Source organism: Nothobranchius furzeri, chromosome 14, assembly GCF_043380555.1.
Source record: "Nothobranchius furzeri strain GRZ-AD chromosome 14, NfurGRZ-RIMD1, whole genome shotgun sequence".
Lineage (NCBI taxonomy): Eukaryota > Metazoa > Chordata > Actinopteri > Cyprinodontiformes > Nothobranchiidae > Nothobranchius > Nothobranchius furzeri.
Window position 1 is genome coordinate 17,736,968 of NC_091754.1, and position 16,626 is coordinate 17,753,593.

A 16,626-nucleotide genomic window follows, 5' to 3' on the forward strand; every position below is an offset into this window, starting at 1 on the left:
TTTCTTTCTTTTTCTTCCGCGTCTTTGGACGGCCTTTAGGGGGTCTTAGCATATCCAAAAACTCACCAAATTCTGGCCCAATATAGAAAGTGCGTGAAATTTACGTATTTCAATGGCAACGTGAAAGTTGGTAAAAAAATGTTTCAACAGCGCCCCCTGGAAAATTAAAAATACCCCTCCGCTTTGACCTTTTTTCATAGTAGAGTTATGAAATTTGCTACACTTGTAGAACTCAACAATACGCACAGAAAAGCCTCTTGCACCCATGGTCAATATCAAACAGAAAGTCGGCCATTTTGGACTAAAGTGGCCATTTTGACCACGTTTTGGCCATTTCTAGGGTCTATATTTGGTTGAACAGTTTGGTCATTTTTCGCACGATCGTCTCAAAAATAGTGTGCGATCGAACAGAAGCGATGGACGATTAAAATGAGACAATAAAATTGACTTTTCGTAAATACTGAAGGGGCGGGACCAGGCCTCAAAGTTCAAGCACTCGCCAAAAAAATTCAAATTGCTATAATTTCATAAATGAAAGAATTACAGTTAAAGTAACTTTCTATGGACAATCGGCATCGCCCCACGAAGACAAATGAATGGTCGATTGATGATGTCACATAAGCCCCGCCCCCTCAGGACTTAAAAGGTCAAGTTTTACTGGGAAATTTTCAAAAATTCGCCCTTTCAAATAATCATCCCAAATTTGTAGCAGGTAACTGAAGACAAGTTGGGGTTGCTTGGCGTCACTTTATGGGAGTTTTCTGCAGAAGGCGGGGCTGTGACGGCGCGGCGAAGTCAGGCGTACCAATGTGGCCTTACGTTTGCCTCCCATTTCGCCATTTCTAGAGATATCGCCACAAAACCTCTTGGGAGTGATCCTAGTTCGGCCCCCCACAAAATGTGATGTGAACATCCGGTGGGCGTGGCCTATTTTCTGAAATAGCGCCCCCTAGGACCATTAAAACTGTCAGCCCCAAGCCATGCTTTGACTGAGGAGTACAAAATTTGGTACACTAATGTGGTGTCTCAGGACCTAGAAAAAAGTCTCTTGGAGCCAAGTGCAAAGTCGCACAGGAAGTCGGCCATTTTGGTCCAAGGACTCGATTTAGTGGTATTCGCACACGTTGTTTGGAGAGTGTTGCACCATTGCCCTTTTCATCAATCGCCTTCAACCATCTGCTATATACTCTTAAGACATAGATGAAAAAATTCAACCGTCGGATTTTATATAAGTATAAAGGTGTGGGCGTGGCTAAGCCTCAAACTTTGACCTGTCGCCACGCCACTCTTTTTTTCACAGCTCCCTATCGGACTCCTTTTAACCAATCACCAGCAATCACTGTCAAATGGCAGCAGACAAGTTGAGGTCACTTGATCTATAGTACTGGCAGGTTTCGAATAAAGGCGGGGCTTTGGGAGCATGGCGAAATTCGCCATCACGCCATGGAAATACGTTTGTCTCTCATTTCTTCAATCATTGTGACATCGCCACACAATTTCTGATGAGTGATCCTACTCTGACCCCTAATAGAACTGCACAGCTGAAGTTTGTGGGCGTGGCCTATTTAATGAAATAGCGCCCCCTAGGACCATTAAAACTGTCAGCCCCAAGCCATGCTTTGACTGTGGATTACGAAATTTGATACACTAATGTGGGGTCTCAGGACCTACAAAAAAGTCTCTTGGAGCCAAGTGCAAAGTCGCGCAGGAAGTCGGCCATTTTGGTCCAAGTACTCGATTTAGTGGTATTCGCACACGTTGTTTGGAGAGTGTTGCACCATTGCCCTTTTCACCAATCGCCTTCAAACATCTGCTATATACTCTTAAGACATAGATGAAAAAATTCAACCGTCGGATTTTATATAAGTATAAAGGTGTGGGCGTGGCTAAGCCTCAAACTTTGACCTGTCGCCACGCCACTCTTTTTTTCACAGCTCCCTATTGGACTCCTTTTAACCAATCACCAGCAATCACTGGCAAATGGCAGCAGACAAGCTGAGGTCACTTGATCTATAGTACTGGCAGGTTTCGAATAAAGGCGGGGCTTTGGGAGCATGGCGAAATTCGCCATCACGACATGAAAATACGTTTGTCTCTCATTTCTTCAATCATTGTGACATCACAACAAAATGTCTGATGAGTGATCCTAGTCTGACCCCCAATAGAAATGGACAGCTGAAGTTTGTGGGCGTGGCCTATTTTCTTAAATAGCGCCCCCTATGACCATTAAAACTGTCAGCCCCAAGCCATGCTTTGACTGAGGATTACGAAATTTGATACACTAATGTGGGGTCTCAGGACCTACAAAAAAGTCTCTTGGAGCCATGTGCAAAGTCGCACAGGAAGTCAGCCATTTTGGTCCAAGTACTCGATTTAGTGGTTTTCGCACACGTTGTTTGGAGAGTGTTGCACCATCGCCCTTTTCACCAATCGCCTTCAAACTTCTGCTATATACTCTTAAGACAAAGGGAGAAAAATTCAACCATCGGATTTTATATAAGTATAAAAGTGTGGGCGTGGCTAAGCCTCAAACTTTGACCTTTCGCCATTACATTACTTGACTTAACTCCCATCTGCATGATCAGATCTATATCAAACTGTGTCTGTGTGATCATTAACCACATCTCAAGACAATGACAATGTGGACAGCTGACATCACCTAAGCCCTGCCCCCTGACTACAGGAAGTCTATTTTTTATGGTGAAATGCCCATATTTGTCCCCTCTAATTTAGTCAACATGACACTAAGGTCATGCACTGTCTTCATGATGTTGTAATGACCATTCAGATCTGCTAGCTTTTCAGAAAGGGAGGGGCTTTGATGCCATGGCGATTTCTTACTCTGACCCCTAATAGAATTGGACAGCTGAAGTTTGTGGGCGTGGCCTTTTTTCTGAAATAGCGCCCCCCTAGGACCATTAAAACTATCAGCCCCAAGCCATGCTTTGACTGAGGATCACGAAATTTGGCACACTAATGTAGTGTCTCAAGACCTACAAAAAAGTCTCTTGGAGCCAAGTACAATGTCGCACAGGAGGTCGGCCATTTTTGTCCAAGTACTCGATTTAGTGGTTTTCGCACACGTTATTAGGAGAATGATGTCTCGTCGTCCTTTCCACCGATCACCTTCAAACTCCTGCTATATACTCTTAAGACATAGAGGAAAAAATTCAACCGTTGGATTTTAAATAAGTATAAAGGTGTGGGCGTGGCTAAGCCTCAAACTTTGACCAGTCGCCATTATGTTACTTGACTTAATAACTCCCATGTGCATGATCAGATCAATTTCAAATTTTGTCTGTGTGATCACTGACCCCATCTGAAGACAGTGACAATGTGGACAGCTGACATCACCTAAGCCCGCCCCATGACTACAGGAAGTCTACTGTTTTATGGTGAAATGTCCATATTTGTCCCCTCTAATTTAGTCAAGATGACACTAAGGTCATGCACTGTCTTCATGATGTTGTAATGACCATTCAGATCTGATACCTTTTCAGAAAGGGGGGGCTTTTATGCCATGGCGATTTCTGGCGTGACGCTGTGACCTTACGTTTGACTGTAACTTCCACAAACAGCCTTCGATATGCTCGAGACTGAACATCACATCACCAGTGTGGTAAAGATAGAGAATCTCCTAGTGGTGAGACGTGTAATGGTGGGCTCAGAGGGGATGCTGAGTCAGGGTGAGGTGTGGACGCGAAGGCCGTTCACGGTTTCTGGTGTCGGGGTGGTTGACTTTCTGTTCTGCCAGACATGCTCTGGTGCCCCCGGCTGCCGGCCAGGATGGAGAAGCGCGGAGCTGGGTTTGGAGAGCGTCGCGGATGGAGCGGAGGGGTTGCGGAAGGAGGGCGAGCAGCTTCGCTGCGAGGGCCGAACGACGCTGCTTGCAGCTTTAATTAGGCCCGAGCAGCGAAAGCGCTGCGAAGGCCTCTTGTTTTTGCTCTGATTATTATTATTTTTTGTTATTCCGTGCCCCCTTTGAACAGCTTTTTGGGGACCTTAACATACCCCAAAACTCACAATATTTTGCACACTTGTCAGGCCTGGTGAAAAATTTGATATTTTAAAGTTCCCAAAAAAATCGCAAAGAAAATGGCTGAACAGCGCCCCCTACAAAGTGAAAAAAAACCCTCTCCATAAAGCTTAGTTTATCGTACAGTTATGAAATTTGGTACACTTGTAGTACTCAACAGTCCGCACAGAAAAGTCTCTTGCAACCATGGTCAATATCAAACAGGAAGTCGGCCATTTTGGGTTGAAATGGCAATTTTTTGCCGTTTTTGCCGTTTTTAGGGTCCGTCTCTGATTGGATTGCTCGATCATTTTTCGCACGATCGTCTCAAAAATTGTGTAAAATTGCTCAGAAGGGATGGGCGAACAAAATGAGATAAGGATTCTGAGTTTTCGTATATGTTGAAGGGGCGGAGCCAGGCCTCAAAGTTTGACTACTCGCCAAAAAAATTTAAATTGCTATAACTTCATAATTGAATGGAATAGAGTTACCAAACTTTCTGTGGTCATTTGTCATCGACCCACAAAGTAAATTGAATGGTCGGTTGATGACATCACACAAGCCCCGCCCCCTCAGGACCAAAAAGGTCAAGTTTTACTGTGAAAGATCCCAAATTGCCCCATTTCACTTAATCACCACAAATTTGGAGCTGGTAATTCAAGGCAAGTGGGGGTTGCTTGGCGTCACTTTATGGGAGTTTTCGGCAGAGGGCGGGGCTGTGGCGGCGCGGCGAAGTAAGGCGTACCGCCGTGGCCTTACGTTTGCCTCCCATTTCTTTATTTCTAAAGATGTCGTCACGAAACTTCTTGTGAGTGATCCTAGTCTGGCCCCCCAAAAAATCTGACGTGAACATCCGGTGGGCGTGGCCAATTTTCTGAAATAGCGCCCCCTAGGACCATTAAAACTGTCAGCCCCAAGCCATGCTTTGACTGAGGATTACGAAATTTGGTACACTAATGTGGTGTCTCAGGACCTACAAAAAAGTCTCTTGGAGCCAAGTGCAAAGTCGCACAGGAAGTCGGCCATTTTGGTCCAAGTGCGCGATTTAGTGGTTTTCACACACGTTGTTTGGAGAGTGATACTCCGTCGCCCTTTTCACCAATCACTTTCAAACTTCTGCTATATAGTCTTAAGACATAGAGGAAAAAATTCAACCGTCGGATTTTAAATAAGTATAAAGGTGTGGGCGTGGCTAAGCCTCAAACTTTGACCTTTCGCCACGCCACTCTTTTTTTCACAGCTCCTTATTGGACTCCTTTTACCCAATCACCAGGAATCTCTGGTAAATAGCAGCAGGCAAGTTGAGGTCACTTGGTCTCCAGTACTGGAAGGTTTTGAAAAAAGGCGGGGCTTTGGGAGCATGGCGAAATTCGCCATCACGCCATGGATATACGTTTGCCTCTCATTTCTTCATTTATCGTGATATCACCTCGACCATTGTTGTGAGTGATCCTAGTCTGACCCCCAATAGAAAAGGTCAGCTTAAGTTTGTGGGCGTGGCCTATTTTCTGTATTAGCGCCCCCTAGGACCATTAAAACTGTCAGCCCCAAGCCATGCTTTGACTGAGGATTACGAAATTTGGTACAATAATGTGGTGTCTCAGGACCTACAAAAAAGTCTCTTGGAGCCAAGTGCAAAGTCGCACAGGAAGTCGGCCATTTTGGTCCAAGTGCGCGATTTAGTGGTTTTCACACACGTTGTTTGGAGAGTGATGCTCCGTCGCCCTTTTCACCAATCGCCTTCGAGCTTCTGCTATTTACTCTTAAGACATAGAGGAAAAAATTCAACCGTCGGATTTTAAATAAGTATAAAGGTGTGGGTGTGGCTAAGCCTCAAACTTTGACCTTTCGCCACGCCACTCTTTTTTTCACAGCTCCCTATTGGACTCCTTTTACCCAATCACCAGGAATCTCTGGTAAATAGCAGCAGGCAAGTTGAGGTCACTTGGTCTCCAGTACTGGAAGGTTTTGAAAAAAGGCGGGGCTTTGGGAGCATAGCGAAATTCGCCATCACGCCATGGAAATACGTTTGCCTCTCATTTCTTCATTTATCGTGATATCACCTCAAAATTTGTTGTGAGTGATCCTAGTCTGACCCCCAATAGAAATGGTCAGTTTAAGTTTGTGGGCGTGGCCTATTTTCTGAATTAGCGCCCCCTAGGACCATTAAAACTGTCAGCCCCAAGCCATGCTTTGACTGAGGATTACGAAATTTGGTCCCCTAATGTGGTGTCTCAGGACCTACAAAAAAGTCTCTTGGAGCCAAGTGCAAAGTCGCACAGGAAGTCGGCCATTTTGGTCCAAGTACTCGATTTAGTGGTTTTCGCACACGTTGTTTGGAGAGTGATGCTCCATCGCCCTTTTCACCAATCACCTTCAAACTTCTGCTATATCCTCTTAAGACATAGAGGAAAAAATTCAACCGTCGGATTTTAAATAAGTATAAAGGTGTGGGCGTGGCTAAGCCTCAAACTTTGACCTTTCGCCACGCCACTCTTTTTTTCACAGCTCCCTATTGGACTCCTTTTACCCAATCACCTGGAATCTCTGGTAAATAGCAGCTGACAAGTTGAGGTCACTTGGTCTACAGTACTGGCAGGTTTTGAAAAAAGGCGGGGCTTTGGGAGCATGGCGAAATTCGCCATCACGCCATGGCAATACGTTTGCCTCTCATTTCTTCAATTATCGTGACATCGCCACAAAATGTCTGGTGAGTGATCCTAGTCTGAACCCCAATAGAAATGGGCATCTGAGATTTGTGGGCGTGGCCTATATTCTGAAATAGCGCCCCCTAGGACCATTAAAACTGTCAGCCCCAAGACAAGGTTTGACTGAGGATTACGAAAATTGGTACACTCATGTAGGGTCTCTGGACCTACAAAAAAGTCTCTTGGAGCCAAGCGCAATTTCGCACAGGAGGTCGGCCATTTTGGTCCAAGTACTCGATTTAGTGGTTTTCGCACACGTTGTTTGGACATTGATGGCCCGTTGCCCTTTACACCGATCACCTTCAAACTTATGCTATGTACTTTTAAGTCAAAGGGGAAAAAATTCAACCGTCGGATTTTAAATAAGTATAAAGGTGTGGGCGTGGCTAAGCCTCAAACTTTGACCTTTCGCCATGACATTACTTGACTTAACTCCCATGTGCATGATCAGATCTAATTCAAACTTTGTCTGTGTGATCACTGACCACATCTCAAGACAACGACAATGTGGACAGCTGACATCACCTAAGCCCCGCCCCCTGACAACAGGAAGTCTATTGTTTTATGGTGAAATGCCCATATTTGTCCCCTCTAATTTAATGAAAATGACACTCAGGTCATACAGTGTCTTCATGATGTTTTAAAGACCATTCAGATCTGATAGCTTTCCAGAAAGGGAGGGGCTTTGATGCCATGGTGAATGCTGGCGTGACGCCATGACCTTACATTTGACTGTAACTTCCACAAACGGCCTCCGATTTGCCCGAAACTGAATATGGCAATGAACAATCATGCCCTTTAGCCAATGAGGCACAAACGGTTGGTGAATGTTATATAATGTCACCAAAGCTGACCTCAATGGGACTTTTCTGTAGTTGGTCACAGCGCCACCTAGATAACGTTATCCTTCGATAACTTTAAAAAACATGGTCAGAATAGCATTAAAGTTGGTCACTGTCATCACACCACCAGTGTGGTAAAGATAGAGGATTCCCTAGTGGTGAGACATAAAATATAATGGTGGGCTCAAAGGGGATGCTGAGTCAGGGTGAGTTGCGGACAAGGTGGCCGTTAGCAGTTTCTGGTGTTGGGGTGGTCGACGTTTGTGTTCTGCGGACGTGCCCTGGTGCCCCGGGCTGCCGGCCAGGCCGGAGCGGCGCGGAGCTGCGAGGGCCGAACGACGCTGCTTGCAGCTTTAATTAGGCCCGAGGAGTGAAGCTGCGAAGGCCTATTGTATCTGCTCCGTTTATTATTACGCTTTCTTTCTTTCTTTTTTCTTCCGCGTCTTTGACTGGCCTTTAGGGGGTCTTAGCATATCCAAAAAGTCACCAAATTCTGGCCCAATATAGAAAGTGCGTGAAATTTACGTATTTCACTGGCGATGTGAAAGTTCATAAAAAAATGGCTGAACAGCGCCCCCTAGAAAGTGAAAAATACCCCTCTCCATAAAGCTTAGTTTATCGTACAGTTATGAAATTTGGTACACTTGTAGAACTCAACAATATGCACAGAAAAGCCTCTTGCATCCATGGTCAATATCAAACAGGAAGTCGGCCATTTTGGACTAAAGTGGCCATTTTGACCCTGTTTCGGCCATTTCTTGGGTCTATATTTGGTTGAACAGTTTGGTCATTTTTCGCACGATCGTCTCAAAAATAGTGTGCGATCGAACAGAAGCGACAGACGATTAAAATGAGACAATAAAATTGACTTTTCGTAAATACTGAAGGGGCGGGACCAGGCCTCAAAGTTCGAGCACTCGCCAAAAAAATTCAAATTGCTATAATTTCATAAATGAAAGAATTACAGATAAAGTAACTTTCTATGGACAATCATCATCGCCCCCCGAAGACAAATGAATGGTCGATTGATGATGTCACATAAGCCCCGCCCCTTCAGGACTTAAAAGGTCAAGTTTTACTAGGAAATTTTCCAAAATTCGCCCTTTCGAATAATCATCCTAAATTTGTATCAGGTAACTGAAGACAAGTTGGGGTTGCTTGGCGTCACTTTATGGGAGTTTTCTGGAGAAGGCGGGGCTGTGGCGGCGCGGCGAACTCAGGCGTACCGCTTAGGCCTTACGTTTGCCTCCCATTTCGTCATTTCTAGAGATATCGCCACGAAACTTCTTGTGAGTGATCCTAGTCCGGCCCCCAAAAAAATCTGATGTGAAATTCCGGTGGGCGTGGTCTATTTTCTGAAATAGCGCCCCCTAGGACCATTAAAACTGACAGCCCCAAGCCATGCTTTGACTGAGGATTACGAAATGTGGTACACTAATGTGGTGTCTCAGGACCTACAAAAAAGTTTCTTGGAGCCAAGTGCAAAGTCGCACAGGAAGTCGGCCATTTTGGTCCAAGTGCGCGATTTAGTGGTTTTCGCACACGTTGTTTGGAGAGTGATGCTCCGTCGCCCTTTTCACCAATCGCCTTCACACTTCTGCTATATACTCTTAAGACATAGATGAAAAAATTCAACCGTCGGATTTTAAATAAGTATAGAGGTGTGGGCGTGGCTAAGCCTCAAACTCTGACCTGTCGCCACGCCACTCTTTTTTTCACAGCTCCCTATTGGACTCCTTTTATCCAATCACCACCAAACAGTGGCAAATAGCAGCAGACAAGTTAAGGTCACTTCGTCTATAGTACTGGCAGGTTTCGAATAAAGGCGGAGCTTTGGGAGCATGGCGAAATTCACCATCACGCCATGGAAATACGTTTGTCTCTCATTTCTTCAATCATTGTGACATTGCCACACAATTTCTGATGAGTGATCCTACTCTGACCCCTAATATAACTGGACAGCTGAAGTTTGTGGGCGTGGCCTATTTTCCGAAACAGTGCCCCCTAGGACCATTAAAACAGTCAGCCCCAAGCCATGCTTTGACTGAGGATCACACAATTTGGCACACTAATGTAGTGTCTCAGGACCTACAAAAAAGTCTCTTGGAGCCAAGCGCAATGTCGCACAGGAGGTCGGCCATTTTGGTGCAATTACTCAATTTAGTGGTTTTCGCACACGTTATTAGGAGAATTATATCTCCTCGCCCTTTCCACCGATCACCTTCAAACTTCTGCTATATACTCTTAAGACATAGAGGAAAAAATTCAACCGTCGGATTTTAAATAAGTATAAAGGTATGGGCGTGGCTAAGCCTCAAACTTTGACCAGTCGCCATTACTTTATTTGACTTAACAACTCCCATGTGCATGATCAGATCAATTTCATACTTTGTCTGTGTGATCACTGACCACATCTGAAGACAGTGACAATGTGGACAGCTGACATCACCTAAGCCCCGCCCCCTGACTACAGGAAGTCTATTGTTTTATGGTGAACTTCCCATATTTGTCCCCTCTAATTTAGTCAAGATGACACTAAGGTCATGCACTGTCTTCATGATGTTGTAATGACCATTCAGATCTGATAGCTTTTCAGAAAGTGAGGGGCTTTGATGCCATGGCGATTTCTGGCGTGATGCTGTGACCTTACGTTTGACTGTAACTTCCACAAACAGCCTCCGATTTGCCCGAGACTGAACATCACATCACCAGTGTGGTAAAGATAGAGTATCTCCTAGGGGTGAGACATGTAATGGTGGGCTCAGAAGGGATGCTGAGTCAGGGTGAGGTGTGGACGAGGAGGCCTTTCACGGTTTCCGGTGTTGGGGTGGCTGACTTTCTGTTCCGCCAGGCATGCCCTGGTGCCCTCGGCTGCCGGCCAGGATGGAAAAGCGCGGAGCCGGGTTTGGAGAGCGTCGGGGATGGAGCGGAGGGGGTGCGGACAGAGGGCGAGCAGCTTCGCTGCGAGGGCCGAACGACGCTGCTTGCAGCTTTAATTACGCTTTCTTTCTTTCTTTCTTTTTTCTTCCGCGTCTTTGACTGGCCTTTAGGGGGTCTTAGCATATCCAAAAAGTCACCAAATTCTGGCCCAATATAGAAAGTGCGTGAAATTTACGTATTTCACTGGCGATGTGAAAGTTCATAAAAAAATGGCTGAACAGCGCCCCCTAGAAAGTGAAAAATACCCCTCTCCATAAAGCTTAGTTTATCGTACAGTTATGAAATTTGGTACACTTGTAGAACTCAACAATATGCACAGAAAAGCCTCTTGCATCCATGGTCAATATCAAACAGGAAGTCGGCCATTTTGGACTAAAGTGGCCATTTTGACCCTGTTTCGGCCATTTCTTGGGTCTATATTTGGTTGAACAGTTTGGTCATTTTTCGCACGATCGTCTCAAAAATAGTGTGCGATCGAACAGAAGCGACGGACGATTAAAATGAGACAATAAAATTGACTTTTCGTAAATACTGAAGGGGCGGGACCAGGCCTCAAAGTTCGAGCACTCGCCAAAAAAATTCAAATTGCTATAATTTCATAAATGAAAGAATTACAGATAAAGTAACTTTCTATGGACAATCATCATCGCCCCCCGAAGACAAATGAATGGTCGATTGATGATGTCACATAAGCCCCGCCCCTTCAGGACTTAAAAGGTCAAGTTTTACTAGGAAATTTTCCAAAATTCGCCCTTTCGAATAATCATCCTAAATTTGTATCAGGTAACTGAAGACAAGTTGGGGTTGCTTGGCGTCACTTTATGGGAGTTTTCTCGAGAAGGCGGGGCTGTGGCGGCGCGGCGAACTCAGGCGTACCGCTTAGGCCTTACGTTTGCCTCCCATTTCGTCATTTCTAGAGATATCGCCACGAAACTTCTTGTGAGTGATCCTAGTCCGGCCCCCAAAAAAATCTGATGTGAAATTCCGGTGGGCGTGGTCTATTTTCTGAAATAGCGCCCCCTAGGACCATTAAAACTGACAGCCCCAAGCCATGCTTTGACTGAGGATTACGAAATGTGGTACACTAATGTGGTGTCTCAGGACCTACAAAAAAGTCTCTTGGAGCCAAGTGCAAAGTCGCACAGGAAGTCGGCCATTTTGGTCCAAGTGCGCGATTTAGTGGTTTTCGCACACGTTGTTTGGAGAGTGATGCTCCATCGCCCTTTTCACCAATCGCCTTCACACTTCTGCTATATACTCTTAAGACATAGATGAAAAAATTCAACCGTCGGATTTTAAATAAGTATAGAGGTGTGGGCGTGGCTAAGCCTCAAACTCTGACCTGTCGCCACGCCACTCTTTTTTTCACAGCTCCCTATTGGACTCCTTTTATCCAATCACCACCAAACAGTGGCAAATAGCAGCAGACAAGTTAAGGTCACTTGGTCTATAGTACTGGCAGGTTTCGAATAAAGGCGGAGCTTTGGGAGCATGGCGAAATTCACCATCACGCCATGGAAATACGTTTGTCTCTCATTTCTTCAATCATTGTGACATTGCCACACAATTTCTGATGAGTGATCCTACTCTGACCCCTAATATAACTGGACAGCTGAAGTTTGTGGGCGTGGCCTATTTTCCGAAACAGTGCCCCCTAGGACCATTAAAACAGTCAGCCCCAAGCCATGCTTTGACTGAGGATCACAAAATTTGGCACACTAATGTAGTGTCTCAGGACCTACAAAAAAGTCTCTTGGAGCCAAGCGCAATGTCGCACAGGAGGTCGGCCATTTTGGTGCAATTACTCAATTTAGTGGTTTTCGCACACGTTATTAGGAGAATTATATCTCCTCGCCCTTTCCACCGATCACCTTCAAACTTCTGCTATATACTCTTAAGACATAGAGGAAAAAATTCAACCGTCGGATTTTAAATAAGTATAAAGGTATGGGCGTGGCTAAGCCTCAAACTTTGACCAGTCGCCATTACTTTATTTGACTTAACAACTCCCATGTGCATGATCAGATCAATTTCATACTTTGTCTGTGTGATCACTGACCACATCTGAAGACAGTGACAATGTGGACAGCTGACATCACCTAAGCCCCGCCCCCTGACTACAGGAAGTCTATTGTTTTATGGTGAACTTCCCATATTTGTCCCCTCTAATTTAGTCAAGATGACACTAAGGTCATGCACTGTCTTCATGATGTTGTAATGACCATTCAGATCTGATAGCTTTTCAGAAAGTGGGGGGCTTTGATGCCATGGCGATTTCTGGCGTGACGCTGTGACCTTACGTTTGACTGTAACTTCCACAAACAGCCTCCGATTTGCCCGAGACTGAACATCACATCACCAGTGTGGTAAAGATAGAGTATCTCCTAGGGGTGAGACATGTAATGGTGGGCTCAGAAGGGATGCTGAGTCAGGGTGAGGTGTGGACGAGGAGGCCTTTCACGGTTTCCGGTGTTGGGGTGGCTGACTTTCTGTTCCGCCAGGCATGCCCTGGTGCCCTCGGCTGCCGGCCAGGATGGAAAAGCGCGGAGCCGGGTTTGGAGAGCGTCGGGGATGGAGCGGAGGGGGCGCGGACAGAGGGCGAGCAGCTTCGCTGCGAGGGCCGAACGACGCTGCTTGCAGCTTTAATTATTATTCTTTTTTCTTCCGCGTCTTTGAATGGCCTTTAGGGGGTCTTAGCATATCCAAAAAGTCACCAAATTCTGGCCCAATATAGAAAGTGCGTGAAATTTACGTATTTCACTGGCGATGTGAAAGTTCGTCAAAAAGTGACTGAACAGCGCCCCCTAGAAAGTGAAAAATACCCCTCTCCATAAAGCTTAGTTTATCGTACAGTTATGAAATTTGGTATACTTGTAGTACTCAACAGTCCGCACAGAAAAGTCTCTTGCAACCATGGTCAATATCAAACAGGAAGTCGGCCATTTTGGAGTAAAGTGGCCATTTTGACCCCGTTTTGGCCATTTCTAGGGTCTATATTTGGTTGAACAGTTTGGTCATTTTTCGCACCATCGTCTCAAAAATTGTGCGAGATCGAACAGAATCGATGGACGATTCAAATGAGACAATAAAATTGACTTTTCGTAAATACTGAAGGGGCGGGGCCAGGCCTCAAAGTTCGAACACTCGCCAAAAAAATTCAAATTGCTATAATTTCATAAATGAAAGAATTACGGTTAAAGAAATGTTCTGTGGACAATTGTCATCGCCCTCCGAAGACAAATGAATGGTCGATTGATGATGTCACATAAGCCCCGCCCCCTCAGGACTTAAAAGGTCAAGTTTTACTGGGAAATTTTCCAAAATTCGCCCTTTCCAATAATCACCCCAAATTTGTAGCGGGTAACTGAAGACAAGTTGGGGTTGCTTGGCTTCACTTTATGGGAGTTTTCTGCAGAAGGCGGGGCTGTGGCGGCGCGGCGAATTCAGGCGTACCACTTAGGCCTTACGTTTGCCTCCCATTTCGTCATTTCTAGAGATATCGCCACGAAGCTTCTTGTGAGTGATCCTAGTCTGGCCCCCCAAAAGATCTGATGTGAAATTCCGGTGGGCGTGGTCTATTTTCTGAAATAGCGCCCCCTAGGACCATTAAAACTGACAGCCCCAAGCCATGCTTTGACTGAGGATTACGAAATTTGGTACACTAATGTGGTGTCTCAGGACCTACAAAAAAGTCTCTTGGAGCCAAGTGCATTGTCGCACAGGAAGTCGGCCATTTTGGTCCAAGTGCGCAATTTAGTGGTTTTCGCACACGTTGTTTGGAGAGTGATGCTCCGTCGCCCTTTTCACCAATTGCCTTCACACTTCGGCTACATACTCTTAACACATAGATGAAAAAATTCAACCGTCGGATTTTAAATAAGTATAAAGGTGTGGGCGTGGCTAAGCCTCAAACTTTGACCTGTCGCCACGCCACTCTTTTTTTTCACAGCTCCCTATTGGACTCCTTTTAACCAATCACCACCAAACAGTGGCGAATAGCAGCAGACAAGTTGAGGTCACTTGGTCTATAGTACTGGCAGGTTTCGAATAAAGGCGGGGCTTTGGAAGAATGGCGAAATTCGCCATCACGACATGGAAATACGTTTGTCTCTCATTTCTTCAGTCATTGTGACATCGCCATACAAGTTCTGATGAGTGATCCTACTCTGACCCCTAATAGAATTGGACAGCTGAAGTTTGTGGGCGTGGCCTATTTTCTGAAACAGCGCCCCCTAGGACCATTAAAACAGTCAGCCCCAAGCCATGCTTTGACTGAGGATCACAAAATTTGGCACACTAATGTAGTGTACCAGGACCTACAAAAAAGTCTCTTGCAGCCAAGCACAATGTCGCACAGGAGGTCGGCCATTTTGGTCCAAGTACTCAATTTAGTGGTTTTCGCACACGTTATTAGGAGAATGATATCTCCTCGCCCTTTCCACCGATCACCTTCAAACCTCTGCTATATACTCTTAAGACATAGAGGAAAAAATTCAACCGTCGGATTTTAAATAAGTATAAAGGTGTGGGCGTGGCTAAGCCTCAAACTTTGACCAGTCGCCATTACCTTATTTGACTTAACAACTCCCATGTGCATGATCAGATCAATTTCATACTTTGTCTGTGTGATCACTGACCACATCTGAAGACAGTGACAATGTGGAGAATTGACATCACCTAAGCCCCGCCCCCTGACTACAGGAAGTCAACTGTTTTATGGTGAAATGCCCATATTTGTTCCCTCTAATTTAGTCAAGATGACACTAAGGTCATGCACTGTCTTCATGATGTTGTAATGACCATTCAGATCTGATAGCTTTTCAGAAAGGCAGGGGCTTTGATGCCATGGCGATTTCTGACGTGACACTGTGACCTTACGTTTGACTGTAACTTCCACAAACAGCCTCCGACTTGCCCGAGACTGAACATCGCATCACCAGTGTGGTAAAGATAGAGTATCTCCTAGTGGTGAGACGTGTAATGGTGGGCTCAGAGGGGATGCTGAGTCAGGGTAAGGTGTGGACGAGGAGGCCGTTCACGGTTTCTGGTGTCGGGGTGGTTGACTTTCTGTTCCGCCAGACGTTCCCTGGTGCCCCCGGCTGCCGGCCAGGACGGAGAAGCGCGGAGCTGGGTTTGGAGAGCGTCGGGGATGGAGCGGAGGGGGTGCGGAAGGAGGGCGAGCAGCTTCGCTGCGAGGGCCGAACGACGCTGCTTGCAGCTTTAATTTATTTTCTCCTCCTCTGGCTGCTACCAGCTGAGGCTATTTGAGGCTCTGATTTAGTGTGTATTTGGAGTGCTAATGATTCACATCCTTTCTGCGTTTGACATTTTGTGGATTCCACCAGGACGTGACGCTGGATCTGGGAGCTGTGGTTTGTTGAGCTCCCAGACAAACTGTTGTTATATTTGTTGTGCACAACGTTGTTGTGGCACCTTCATTCATCCACCTGTGTCCTCTACTTTAATCCTCTTTCTGAATTAAATCCAGCTTTTTATGACAGACGGTCCACCTTTAGCTGTTTCGACCTTGTTCTGATTTGCCCAGCAGCCCCACTTTTAACTTGCTGAGAAATATTAAATTCGGTGGCCTGATTTTCTTTCCAGGTATTTAAGTCTGTCCGGGTGGGTCATTGGAATGTGAGGAAATAAGCATAGAAAATGTCCTCTCTGGGATGATCTGAGGGTGGGGAAAGCTATTTTTGACTGTGAGAATTTGTCATTCTTTATTGTTTACTCACACTCGAAGCCTTGAGAGTCCAGAGTCTGCTCAGATCAGGAAAGCAAATAGATAACAAGAGTTCAGCTGTTCATTTCTGACCGAGATTAACAGACTGTCACATGATCTGTGGAGACCAGCACAGCTATCACCATCTGCTCTTCACTTTTCCAACAGGGCAGAAGCTCTTTAGGGCAGGTAGTATTCGTCATTCTTTCCCAGAAACAAAGGTTTTGACTTTGGGTTGTTTGTCAGTCTTCTGAAAAAGTTTTATTCTTGAATTTATGGGGGTTCTTTCTGCCTCCAAGCACTCCAAACCTGGAAAAAAACACCAGTTAGTTTTCTATCAGCGTTTGGTTTTAGAAATTATCTGTCTAAAACAAGCTGGTTTACAGTTGTCCTGTT

General features: G+C 45.4%; 1 protein-coding gene across 3 annotated transcripts in view; it reads left to right on the plus strand.

Moving 5' to 3' along the window:
- map3k13 (mitogen-activated protein kinase kinase kinase 13) overlaps positions 1 to 16,626 on the plus strand; it is a 70,062-nt gene that overhangs the window by 37,315 nt on the left and 16,121 nt on the right. Inside the window, exon 1 of one of the 3 annotated variants that reach the window (XM_054747010.2) lies at positions 16,354 to 16,419. The exons of the other annotated variants lie outside the window; for them this stretch is intronic. The gene's annotated coding sequence lies outside the window, so the exon portion shown is untranslated. Of the gene's footprint in view, positions 1 to 16,353; positions 16,420 to 16,626 lie in introns of those variants that run through there. 3 annotated transcript variants of the gene reach the window in all.